The sequence below is a fragment of the Ursus maritimus genome, unplaced genomic scaffold (assembly GCF_017311325.1).
Source record: "Ursus maritimus isolate PB19 unplaced genomic scaffold, ASM1731132v1 scaffold_3, whole genome shotgun sequence".
Lineage (NCBI taxonomy): Eukaryota > Metazoa > Chordata > Mammalia > Carnivora > Ursidae > Ursus > Ursus maritimus.
The window spans coordinates 31,389,988-31,403,503 of NW_024425563.1; the positions used below are offsets into that span (position 1 = coordinate 31,389,988).

A 13,516-nucleotide genomic window follows, 5' to 3' on the forward strand; every position below is an offset into this window, starting at 1 on the left:
GGTGTCAGCAAGGGCTGTGGTCTCATCTTAAGGCTCATCTGGGGGAGGTTCCACTTCCAAGCTCACATAATTATTGGCAGGATTCTGGTCTCTTACTGAGACACCAGTTCTTTATCACATTTGCCTGTCATAGGGCAGCTCACAACATGGCAGCTGGCTTCTCTCAGAGCATGTGAGGGACAGAGTGGGTAAGAACCAGCAAGATGAGTCATAGTTTTTTTGGTCAATGAATCTGAAGCAACATCTCATCATGTTGCTATATTCTTTTTGTTAGGAGCAAGTCAACTGGTCCAGCCCACATTCTAGGGGAGAGAATTACACAAGAGCATGAACACCAGGAAGAAAAGATCATTGGGGCCATTTTAAAAGCTGCCTACCACAACTGTGGAGAATTTCCCTACTTTTCTGGTGACCATACCCTTGTAAAATCTTGAATTCCTTATGCAACTACCAGGCAAACTCAGACAAATCTGAATTTGGATAGGTTCTCACTCTCAGACTCCTGTTTTACAGTTTCTTCAGAAAAGGGATCTGGCAGCAATATACAAATGGATTAAAGAAGACTTGTGGTTAAGAAAACAAACCATGTAACTATCATTAACAGTACTGATGAAAGCAGTAAAAAGTCCAAACCAGGATGGTGGTAGGGAGCTTCAAGAGAGGATATAGATGCAAAAGAGGCAGAAAAGTAAGAATCAAAAATACTTGCTTCCAAACTGAATATAGAAAATGGAAAGAAAGGAACAACAACTTGGATTCCCAGGTGGATCCAGGATACTTCTGGCATTTATGGAAAATGGGAAAATTTGGGAAGAAATCCAGATTTGGGGAAAAATGGTTAAATGTGATATGCTAAATTTGAGGTGGTTTTTGTTTTTGTTTTTATTTTGACTGAACTAAATGTCTTTATCAGGGAAAGTCAGGATTACAACAGACTTAAGAGTTGGCATTGGGGCTCTTCTTGCCAAAGGTGGGCATGACATTGACCAAGCCCCAGTTGTCCTACATCTGCCACTTGGCTCAGCCTGTCTTCTTCTTTTTCTCCTGTTTGGCCACCTCTGCCCTCTGACATGGCCAGCACGGGCCGGAAAACCATGGACTCTAGCTCCAAGCATGTGGCCAACTACCTCCAGGGTGGTCAGAACTTCTACTCCATGCTGATCTATGGTAGCCTCATCTTTGAGGGACGTGCCTGCCAGGAGCACCACTTGATGTTCTAGAGCGATGTCCTCCAGTGAGGCTCCACGAGCCTTGATCTGGGTGACCTGGCTGGTCACCTCAAGGGTATGTAGCTCCTGGGCGCAGACAGAGCTGCATGGCAGTGACTGAACTGGGGCCACCACAGCCACTATCTCGAAGATGGAGTTGAGAAAAAGCTAAATTTGAAGTTTTGCATTAAGTTATGAATGAGCAGATATAACTTGCTTAATTTTGTGCCCGTTGGTCTCAGACATGCAAAGACATAGAAAAGAGTACCATGACTTTCAAGATACACAACATCCAGACAGCAGGGGAGAGTGACAGAAGCCAGGGACAGAGGGCAGGACAGGAGGTAGAGATTTATTTGCTATCAATATAGAAACTTCGAGAGAAGATAGAGTCAGAGGAGGGCTCCAAGTGGGAAGGTAGAAGAAAGAAGAGCCCTCCAATAAACCCCTGCGTTTGAAATCCTCCCTGGGAGCCAGTTCGCCTCTGCACTACGGTGTGGCAGTGCTGCAGGCCAGAGCGCTTCTCTGCTCAGTCAGACGCTTGCTTAACGAGTGGCCTGCGAACATGACAGCCTTGACATCACCACCGCCAGCGCTGCGACCGTGGCACCTGCCTGGAAGAGAAGTAGAAATGCCATATCTTCAAGAAAATCCACAGTCTGTTCTTGACAGAAAGCTTGTAGTCATTACAACAAAAGGAAATAAGAGAACAACCCTTGAAATTAAAAAACAAATCCAAACAGCAAACAAAATGAAACCAATAACCAAATAAACAATCAAGAAACCCCAAAAGTTGTTGTTTTGTTTTGTTTTTTTAAAAACTTGTCAAAATTATCAAACAAAAGAGTTGTTCAAAGAAGTCTGTGGAGGATACCTGGATGCCAAGTGCTGCTTAACTCCTCCCCTTTTGTCCTTTCTCCTCCTCTTTACCCTCCTGTCATTATTTTCTCTCCTGTTCCTTCATTTTCCTGCTTGTGTCCTCACTCTTCCCCTCCCCCCGCCGCACCCCACAGACTGCTCCCACCCTCCAGTCTCTAATTCTAGTTTTTTAAGTTAGAAAGTATGGAAGTTTATTATAGGACATCCGGATAGTATGGCTAAATGGAATGGAAAGAGCTGTAGGTCATTTTGAGAATCATCTATGATGTGAATTTTAAAATTGCTACAAGCAAGATTTTATTGACCATGATGCTTTCTTTTATTTTCTCTTCTCATTTTCTTCTTTTTCATTTTCAGTTTCATCAAAGGATTTCTCAGTGTCTTAAGGATTTCAAATATTGAGGGGTTGATCTCGCCTCGTGACAGCAAGTTCAGTGTTTTTGCCACCTGACTTAATCACTTCCAGAAGGATCAATCCAGATTGTCCATTTCTTTTTTTTTTTTAATGATTTATTTATTCATTTAGGAGAGGGGGAGGCAAGCGGAGGGAGGGGCAGAGGGAGAGAGAGAGAGAGAGAGAGAATCTTGAGCAGACTCCCTACTGATTGCGGAGCCCGATGCAGGGCTTGACCCCACGACCCCAAGATCACCACCCATGTGGAACCAAGAGTCAGACACTCAACTGACTGCGGCACCCAGGCACCCTCAGATTGTCATTTCAATGGCTTTGTCAGTATAGAGTTTCTCCAGAAATTCACACCGTGACTTGGCACCCTGGCCTATGGCATTGGCCTCCCTGGAGTGGTTTGTTCATGAGGGGCCAGTCTTCCGAGGGTGGGAATGTAAAGATGAAGGCAGGTTGGGTTGTGGAGGGGGTGGGGCGGGTAAGAAGCAGCCCCAGGAGAAGGAGCTAAAGCACAGTCTCCATTAGCCCAGGAGGCCCATGGGGACAAGACTCCCAAACTGGTCCTGGCAGCCAGCATGGAGAAAATTTATAGTTTTCTCTTCTCTCTGTACTCATCTATAGCAGAGTCCAACAGAGGGCAAATAAAATATTTTCTGGACAAATATAAATATTAATGAAAACTGTTGTAAAATTTCCATATTGTAGGATGCTATAAAAGGAGAATACTTCACTTCCAGTTTCTCTTATAAATAAGGATTGTTAGTGTAAGGAATGTTCTTTGGAAAGCTTTTCTTTTTTTTAATTTAAGTTTATGGAATATGGAAATGACCTAAAGTATTAACATAAAACTTGATGATGGATATTTTGTAGGAAATAATTCAAAATGTCAAAAGAATTTTTAGCACAGAGTTTTTAGTATAGCAAAAATGTGTTACAGAAATGTGTAAAAATGAAGACGTGGATCCATAAATCGTGGTGTATACATACAATGAAATCTTGTGCAGCTACTAAAAAAAATTCTTTCCAAGTTTTCAATGATATATGGAGTTGCCTAAGTAGAAAAGAAACACAATATCCTTAAAAGCAAGGTAAAAAAATGTGATCGATCTACATGTATTGATATGGAACCATCTTCAAGATGATGATGTAGCGAGTAGGATTTTTCATTGTCACAAGCTTTGTTTTACAAAAATACGGTTGACCTTGAACAGCACAGGTTTGACCTGCATGCATCCACTGACATACACATTTTTTTCAATACAGTACAGTAAATACATTTTCTTTCTTATGACTTTCTTAATAACATTTTCTTTTCTCTAGTTTATTTTATTGGAAACGTATAGTATATAATACATATACAACACTTGTTCCTTGACTGTTATGTTATCTGGTCAACAGCGGGCTACTTGTTAAGTTTTGGAGGAGTCAAAAGTTATGTGTCCCTAACCCCTGCATTGTTCAAGGATCCACTATATAATTTTACTTGTCCTTAATTGCTGTAATATCTGACTCTTCTTTCCCGTTATCTGTAGTGGAAGAAGACATAATTTAGTCATTTCTAAGTAGACTGTCAAATGCAGTGATTTCTCAGGCAAGCAAAGCAAGGTATTGCATGCTAGAATTTTGCTGTGGTTGCCCCTGAAAACCCAGATGCCGTCACCGCTGTGCTTGCTACAAGGCCCGTGTGCATTACTTTATGCACTCAGCTCTTGTGTCTAAACCTCACTGTGCGTGCTGATTGGCAAATAAGTTACATGGCTGCATGGTTTCAAGGCAATTTTAGAAATGTAATCTGTTGTTTTCTTTTACTTTCCAGCTTCTCTGGTATATAATGGAACCCATGCAGGTTTGGAACTATTTGGTAATGGAACCATAAGTGGCTACAGCATCATCCCCGTAGGATGACAAGATCGGTCTTCAGTGTGAGGTTGCTAACCACATACCAGCCCCATGGTACCTAATAATTGATTTTAACAATGCAATTTGATTATTCAACTTGATTATTCTATTTGATTGAGAAAGAATGACTTTAGTGGTTAAGTTTCCCTTTCCAATTATGCCAGATTTACCCTTGTGGAATTGCAGATATCTCTTAGAATGATAACATTTGTCAAATGAGACAGTGCAGTCATTTAGCAATCGCTCAGAGTATCCGCTGAGCACCACATGCAAGATAATCAAGTAGAAATCAATCGTGCCTTGTATTTGCACAGTGCTTAGACTTTGTAGAACACACCCAAGCCTTTTCTTACCTGATCCTAAAAATAGATTTGTGTTGGGGCACGTGGGTGACAGTTGGTTAAGCGTCTGCCTTTGGCTCAGGTCATGATCCCAGGGTCCTGGGATCGAGTCCTGCATTGGGCTCCCTGCTCAGCAGGGGGTCTGCTTCTCCCTCTCCTTTTGCCTCTCCACTCCCGCTTGTGGTCTCTTGTGCTCACTCTCTCAAATAAATAAAAAAAGAAAATCTTTAAAAAATTTAAAATAGGTTTGTGAAGTGAACTGGGAAGAGATCCCCATTTTATAGATGAAGAAACAGAGGGCCAGAGTTAAACCATTTGCCCTAAGTCAAACCAGTAGTAGATGGTGAAATTGGGACCAGGACTTAGCTGATTATATTTGAGTACTGTTTTCCACACTGTCACATTTTCTATTGACTCCATGAAGAGGCTTTGGTAGGGAAGCTGGAGAAAACCTGAGGAATGGGAAGGAGACACCTCTGGGATGGGGAGGACAAAAGAGGGCACTTTTTAAAAGGAGAAGCTAGCAGAGCTGGGGGTCCTTCTTTTACCAACTTCCCAACCTGGGCCAAGGGCCAACCCTGAGTAGGTGCATTTCCAGCTCAGATTCCGTACCTTCTTCTACCCCCCCTACCCGTTTTGTCCTGTGTCCCTGGCCACAAAAGACCTGACCATTAGAAAAAAGGTACAAGTTATAAGTATGAGATCCCACTTGTCAAGGAACATTATAAAAATCTGTGGTATGTTAGACTTGGTAAGGGAGCACTCCTTCATTTTCAGAAGAACTCTGTGAACTCCACTTCTGATCTGCAAGCACAGTGTCTCTAAGGCCAGGGACTTCTTTGGTGTGTGTTGAAAGGACGACAAAGACAAGAAAAACGAGCCCACTGATTCTGAGCAAAATCACAGCCCGAAAGTCACAGCTTCCCTGCTAATATTTTGTATTCTTAATGTTTGATATGGTGTTTGGGAATAATTCACTAAGGTTTGATTAGATTTACATAAAAATGATAGGCTTTCTGAAATCGCAGGTGAGGAGTGGGTGCGAGGAAGGAGGTGATGAGATCAAGGCTGTCCACGTAACACGGTGTAAGCCAAAAGAGAAGAGCTGTGCACCTCTTCTGCCTAGTTTTCTAGAGCAGCCCAACTACCCACGGTCGGCAAAGGAAAAGAACAAAGGGATGGAAACGAAAAACACCCATGTCTTTTGCAGGAGAAAAGAGCGAAGGTAAAAATTCTGCCAAATAATTTTAATGCTATTCTGTCAGCCTGAAGAAAGAGAAGTTCTCTGTGTAGCAAATCATGAGGCTTCTCTTCACGAACCGTGCTTGGCAAAGGGGGTTCTTCCCATGTGTCTCTCTTGGGAAAATGTTTTCACATTGGTGGTCGCTAAGCTTCATCAGCACATTGTGATAGGTAAGCCAGTTATGGGTTTAGTTGGTTGCTTGTTTGTGTGTTCATTTACACTTGACTTTGTTCTAAAAATGCTTGGTGGTGGGTGGAGTGCCCAATAGCTCATTGTGCTTTGTGCATTGATCATATGTAGTCAGTTATTAAAAGCACAAGTGATCCTTTCAAAGGACGTCTGTGTGAATAGTGGAGTACAGCTTTATTATTCTAACTAGGAAAATAAGCCAGAATGCTTTTTGATTAAACTAACAGTAGGTCTGCAACCATTTCAGCAATAGATTAAGGTAGGACAATTTTAGTTGAAGATGATCAACAGTGTATATGCCGCAAGGATCCCTGAGGCTGACCTACTCAACTGCCATGCTCCGGGCAAACCCCAGAAGTGCACTCTTGTGACTCTGAGCCTCAGAGAACTTGGGCCCAAACCAGTACCTCTTTTACCAGAAAAACTATAACAGAGAGGCACTGAGATGTGTCACTAGAGACTGAACAAGATGTTTACATAATTACTGATGATTTCATTCAGTCTGATTTTAATCTCAAACCAGTTTGGGTTCTCTCCAAGCTTCAAGAACAAAACATTTATCATGGTAGAGTTGCAAAATGTCTACAAGTGAAGTCTCTGTCTTTAGCGAGATGGGTTTGAGACTACTGCAACCACTTTCTAGCTAGTTCTGTGTCCAGTGCTATGGGTTTGGATGAGTCACTTAAACCCCGTGCTTTAGTTTCCACATTTTGAAAATGGGGTAATGAGAATATCTACCTCAGCACCTTGTTGTATCAAATGAAATACCATTTATAAGATGCTGAAGCACGATGTGCAAGCTTGTTGATGCTCGCTATTATTACCACGTGCCTAGTACTGTCTTTGGCCTGACAGGTGTCGAAATGTCTTAGTCCATTCAGGCTGCTATAACAAAAGCCCATCACTGGGTGGGTTACAAACAACAGACATTTATTTCTCACAGTTCTGGAGGCTGGGAACTCTAAGATCAATCCCAGTGCCAGCAAATTTGGTGTCCGGTGAGACACTACCTCCTGATTCATAGGCCTCACATGTCCTCACATGGCAGAAGGAGGGAGGGAGCTCTCTGAGGTCTCTTTTATAAGGGCACTAATCCCATTTATGAGGGTTCCATGCTCATGACTTAATCATCTCCCAGAGGTCCCACTTCTAAATGCTGTCACATTAGGGATTAGGATTTAACATACGAACATATGTTGGGGGGGATACAAACATTTAGTCTATAGCAGAAGATGATTAAATAGTCTGCCCTCAAGGAGCTTGTATAACTCTGGGTTCTCCAGAGAAGCAGAACAAATAGGATATGGAGATACAGATTTATTATTTTTTAAAAATTTCCATCAGATGTTATTTTTTAAAAACCAATATGCATTTTGCAGTAAGTGGCACTAATTACACAGTAATTATTAGATAAGTAATGTGAAACCACAGAACCATAACTTTGCCACAGCCACACAGATGTGGCCTTTCTGGCTGAGCACATTTTAAAAAAAAAAAATCTAGATGCCCACACCACACCAAAACTATGCCAAGGAAATCTGTCAAGGCATAAAGCTCTGGTGACTCACTAGAGTATCTAGATATAGATTTAGAGATTTAGATTTAGAGAGATTTTCTGTAAGAAATTGGTATCAATTTAGAGAGATTTACTATAAGAAATCTGAGAAGGAAGCTGAGAAGTACAAGCCCTGGAGTCATCGGCAAGCTGGAAACCCAAGAGATCCCGTGGGATAACTTCCAGTCTGAAGCCAAGGCAAAAGGCAAGAGAAGACCAATGGAGCAGCTCGAAGAAGTCAGGTAGAGAGAAGGACTCTTTCTTATTCAGCCCTTTATTCTATTCAGGCCTTCAACGAATTGGATGAGGCCCACCTTCACTGGGGAGGGTGATCCGCTTTACTTTGTCTAGCACTTGAGTGTCCATCTCATCCAGAGACACCCTCACAGACATACCCAGAAATAATGTTTAACCAAATATCTGGACACCCTATGGCCCAGTCATGTCGACACATAAAATTAAGCATTCAAGGTTGTAGAATGGTAAGAAAGATAAATGTGTAGGTAACTATTATAATGGAATAAGGGAAATGCAGAATTGGAAGAACATACAAGAAGCCGTGAGAGTCCTGGAAGAGAGATACGTCAATCTGGGGTGGTTGGGCCAGGTTTCTAGACGTTTGAGTACTTGAACTGAGGTTTGCAGTTTGGGGAGTGGTTTTCTACATGTCCAGGAAAATGGAAGGGGCACAGGATTCTAGGCCATTTCTCACCCACTTGGTTGCTAACACACTAGTCCAAGTGACCGCTGTGTTCAATATGCTCTCCTACTAGCCTTCGACCTGGCCTCCTTGCTTTGATTTTTGTACTGCTACTATCAATTCTCCATACAGCAGCTAATGGAGGGGCCTTAAATCCATAAGTCAGCCCATGGTACCCCTACTGTTAATGCTCTAGTAATTTGCCATCATATTTGGTAGAAAATTCAAAGTCCTAACACTGCAGTACCCCATATAATATGACTCCCCATTACCTTTCCCACCTAATTTCCTGTGACTTCCCTTTTCTGTTGCTGGTTTCAGCTACACCAAGACCTTTCATGAGTCTGACGACGTGCTTTGACTTCAAGGTATTTGTTTCTACCCAGAACACTTCTGCAAATCGTCATACGGCTCCGTCTCTTACTGCAGCCAGGTCTCTGCTCAAAGTCAGCAGCCTTCAATGGCACAACATTTCTGTTGTCCATTTATTCTGCCTTTTTTAGTTGGTTGGTTTTATTGTTTTGCACATACCTGGAAACCTTCCTGGATGAGATGGTACTTGAGTTGGGTATTGAAGGATGAGAAAGCAGGTAAGAAAGGGGGGGAAGAGAATCCCAGACCAAAGGACCAGCATGGAATGCCACGGTGGAGAAAGGCGGGTGGTTCCCCTGGTGTGGGTGAATAGGAGAAAGGAAGCTAGCGAGGACGCCGGGGCTGTCTGTGGGTACATGAATAATGTACCTGTAGGCCCTGCTGCTCTTGCCCACATCTGCCAGCAGCCCAGCCTTCGTCCTTCATTCAGAGGAGCTGGCCTCACATTTCATGTCTGATAGTGGCATTTCTCAGCCTTTTCCTCCACCCAAGGAGTCTATTTAAACATTTTTTTCTAATACCACTCCCTATGAAACTTTAATACCACACATATGCTGTCTATCTGTTTATCTGCTGTATATGCTTATCTGTGCTTTACACATAAAAATAGGATTTTCTCCTCCTGAGAGCCAGTTTTCACTTCCGTTGAGAATAAATGTTTTATAATTTTCACTGACAGCATGATTTTGTCTCTGTCTTGTCTCCTCTGTCTCTCTCTCTCCCTCAGACATACAGTTTCCAGGGAGCATCTGAATCCCACAGAATACAATATACGTGACAATAATTGAGCCACTGTTGCATAGTAGTAACGAAACTCCCATAAAACTGGAGTGATTCTCCTTCCCTCCCTTACCAATTCTGCCCCATCCCTCGTATATGGACACTTGATTCTACATCCATGCTTCTAAGTGGCATTTGAGACTCTGAAACCTTCCAAGGAATGTCATATATGCGATTTAGAGTTCCACCTTCAGGGATAACTCATCTATTCAGATGCTACTTATCCTCAAGTCACTCCTCTGTCTCCCCATCCCGACCAGGGAAGCGAGCTGAGGACACATGCACAGGCCACAGGAGGAAAGCAAAAAGGTCTCCGAGCAGCTTGCTTGACTACTACACTGCAGCAAAGCTTGTGTATTTTTTAAAAAAATCAGTTTTTCCAGGTGTTGAATGTAAGTATTGAATCACTAAATTGTACACTTGAAACTAACATTGCACTGTATGTTAACTAATTGGAATTTCAATAAAAGCTAAAAAGACAAATACGAATAGAACTAAATAAAAGGAAATATATGCCATGTTTATAATAAAGTAAAAATTAGCTTTTTATACAATATTTACATTTAATATACACAGTTCTATTAAGATTTGTAATCTAGTTTCTAAATTCATGATTGATTTGAGGTAGCAAAATAGAAGGAGAAGAGAAGGGCTGATGATAACAAGGAAAATACAGAAAGGCAGTGCAAATCCCATTTACTAATATGAAAGCACATCAGTCTAGGACCAGTTAGTACAGGGGCAAGTGGTCCCTGTTCTTTACTGGTGTTTATAATGTTGTTCCTAAATGATCACATGACCTTTTATTTAGGAAAAAAGAGAATATGAATTGTGTTTTCCAAAGCTTCCAACTAAGACCATTAGAATAAAGTTCTTTGCTTAAAATAATAAAGCTTCATCTAACTGGAAAATTTAGCTACCCATAAAGACTTACTTCCATGAGGATCCTGGATAGCATCTGGTTTTAATAATTGCAGGAGCTGTCACATGTAAACAGAAGCATGGTGTTCAAAGGTTCCATGATACAAAATATAGCCTGTGCTCATTTTGAGTAATGGTGTATAGTATGAGCGACTCTGAAATGAAAAAATTAAGAGAGTATTGGTTCACATGTCCAAAATTTTAAAAATATAATCCCATATCATAAGTAGCTTCAACACTGGTCAGCACATGCTGTGATAAAAGCTTAACTAATTCCCTTGATGGGGATGATGGAAACTAAATGTGTACAGAGATTGGCTTATATCAGTACAGGTAAGTGAGTTACTGAGTGATGGAGCCATGTTGTGTAGCTAGCAGAATTGTGTTCAGCTGAAGCACTTTATCAAGAAGAGTGTTGCCTGCAGAGATAATAAGCCATTAGGATAAACTCACTTCCACCTAATCTAATACCTGAGCTTCGCTGAGAGCATGATAAAGTGATGCCTTCCTGGCGGCGGCAGCAGCGGTATGATGATCAGCACCAAGGGCTGTGGGATCAAGAACCAAACCAGATCAGGTTGTTGAATAGGGCCGGCTGACGTGGATGGGGTTGGGGTGCAGACACATCCTGAGCCCCCAGATTATCCCGTATATCTACCTGTATTTTCAACCGAAAGATGACCATCAATTTAGTCACAAAGGTGGGTACTTTTCTCTCCCTTCTTTTCCTTTTCTTTTCTAACCAATCACCCAGCTTGTGTCAATGAACTTTTCGCAGGATCGATGGAGTTAGGCAACATGAGAGTGATTGAATTAGCTGCTCTCAAAGAAACAGACTGAGAGTGTAAAAATATAATTGACTGAAAGCAAAGCTTTAAAAAAAAAAAAAAAAAAAAACCTTTCTTAACATAAGGTCGTCTGGCGAAAGCCAGGAGGGAGTGTCAGAGTCTCAAGGGAGAGTAATTGTGGGTGAAGAAAAGGAAACTGATCCACAGGGAAAGAGCGTGGCACCAGTGGTTCTCTTTGCCCTCTGTTGCTTCCTTCCATGGCCTGGGCAGCCACCTGAGGCGTCCTCCAGCCTCCTTGTGGACACGAGGCTCGGGAGGCTCTTCAGAGCTCCTCTATTTGGAGGAGCAAGGGGGAAGCTCACATTGATTAAACCATTTGCCCTGTTTCCTTTATTTCTGTTTAACCATGACAACTTTAAAAATAAAAGCATAGACTTAAAATATTTTTAAATCTTGGAGGGTCATTCTTAGGTAGGCAATCCTTGAATTCCAAGCAGTGAATTTTAAGAGGTAATTTCAGGGATTAATATGTTGAAAATGCAGATTTGGGGGGGCGCCTGGGTAGCGCAGTCGTTAAGGCGTCTGCCTTCGGCTCAGGGCGTGATCCTGGCGATCCGGGATCGAGTCCCACATCAGGCTCTTCCACTGTGAGCCTGCTTCTTCCTCTCCCACTCCCCCTGCTGTGTTCCCTCTCTCGCTGGCTGTCTCTCTGTCACATAAATAAATAAAATCTTTAAAAAAAAAAAAAAAAAAGAAAATGCAGATTTGGAGGCCATTAAGTTCACCTTTCTTAAAACTCTCTTTTTCCTGATTTACACAATTAATTTCTGGTTCTTTCCTATCTCCCTGACGATTCCTACCAGCTGTGTTCACTTTTTTCCTTGTCAGAACCCACGTCGTGCATTCCTCATGGTTGTAGCCTTGGCAACTCTTCCCCTTCTCACTCTAAATACTCTGTCTTGGGGGTTTGGCCTTATTTCATGGATTGAACTATTATTCATATTCTGTAAGAATTCTATATGAAAAAAAAAAGAATTCCATATGAAAAGAAAAAGTGTTTTCCAAAGAATAGTCCTTACACTAACAATCCTGGTTATAAGAGAAACTGGAAATGAAATAGCCCTCTTTATGTTATTCTATGATATGGAGATTCTATAGTCGTTTCTATAGCATTCTATAATGCTTTCCCAGAAAGCATTTTACTTAACCTTTGTTCGACCATGCTGTAACTGAGTGCAGAGAGAACAGAGGACTTATAAACTCTCTCCATCATGATGAATGACCTGCCAACATCCAGTAAACAGAAGTTACTCTTAGTGATACACTGTAGCACAGTGACATGGCATTGCCATTTTGGTCTTTATTTAGGTGAAAATGTTATTTTGAAAATTCAGAACTCCTCTAATTTTTTTCATCATTAAAACTAAAGATTTAACACACTTTTAGCTAAAAGTTATGTGACTTTTAAAAAAAATATGTAAAAATATAAATGTATAAAAATAGAAACTCAGCGGATAACCCAGGAGGGCCGAGACTTTTCTACTCTGCTTACACAGATGGCCAAGATGGTGGTTTGGTGCTTGGGTCTTGGTAATTCATGGGATGGGATCCTCCTAGATCTTTCCACCTTCTATTCCCTGGGTGATCTCTGTCAAAACTGAACCTGTTTCTCTTTCAAGTAGCAGGGGCCCTGAATCAGAGCTGAGGAGGACCAGACTCACACCTGGCTGGCTGCCAGACCAGGTTGGAATTCCTGTCCCTATCAGGCTGCCGGGGACTTGGAGCTGGGACTTGAGCTCCTGCCTTTGGATCTGCTTCTCACCCCACCCCACCCTCCAAGCGGGATCTAACTTGCCCTCATGCACACCACCACCCATGTTTGTGACTAGAGAGAATCAGACTGGAGGGAGAAGAAGGAGGGAGGACAGAAGGTGAGGGGACAAGAGGGAAAACCATGTGAGAAGGGTAAGGAGGGACGGGAGAGGGGAAAGGAGAGGAGTTGAAAATAAGCTGCTTCCAGAAATCTTACGCAGACTTCAAATGAGCCTGTCTCTTGTTTGAGAACTTAGAGGGTTTTTTTTTAAACAACCTTTGCGTTTGTCGTCTGATTGACTGGTTAGTTTGGATTTTTGTGTGTTTGTTGGTTTGTTTTATTTGACTTATTTAATTTTAAGAGTTGTTTTGTTTCGCTGCCCGGACTTCAGGAAGCCGTCCCTGACGCGCCATCTGAGGAAA

General features: G+C 41.9%; 1 pseudogene; it reads right to left on the minus strand.

Annotated features, from left to right (window-relative positions):
• Window positions 1–278: 278 nt before the first annotated feature.
• Window positions 279–13,158, minus strand: LOC121105895 (annotated as a pseudogene).
• Window positions 13,159–13,516: the final 358 nt, after the last annotated feature.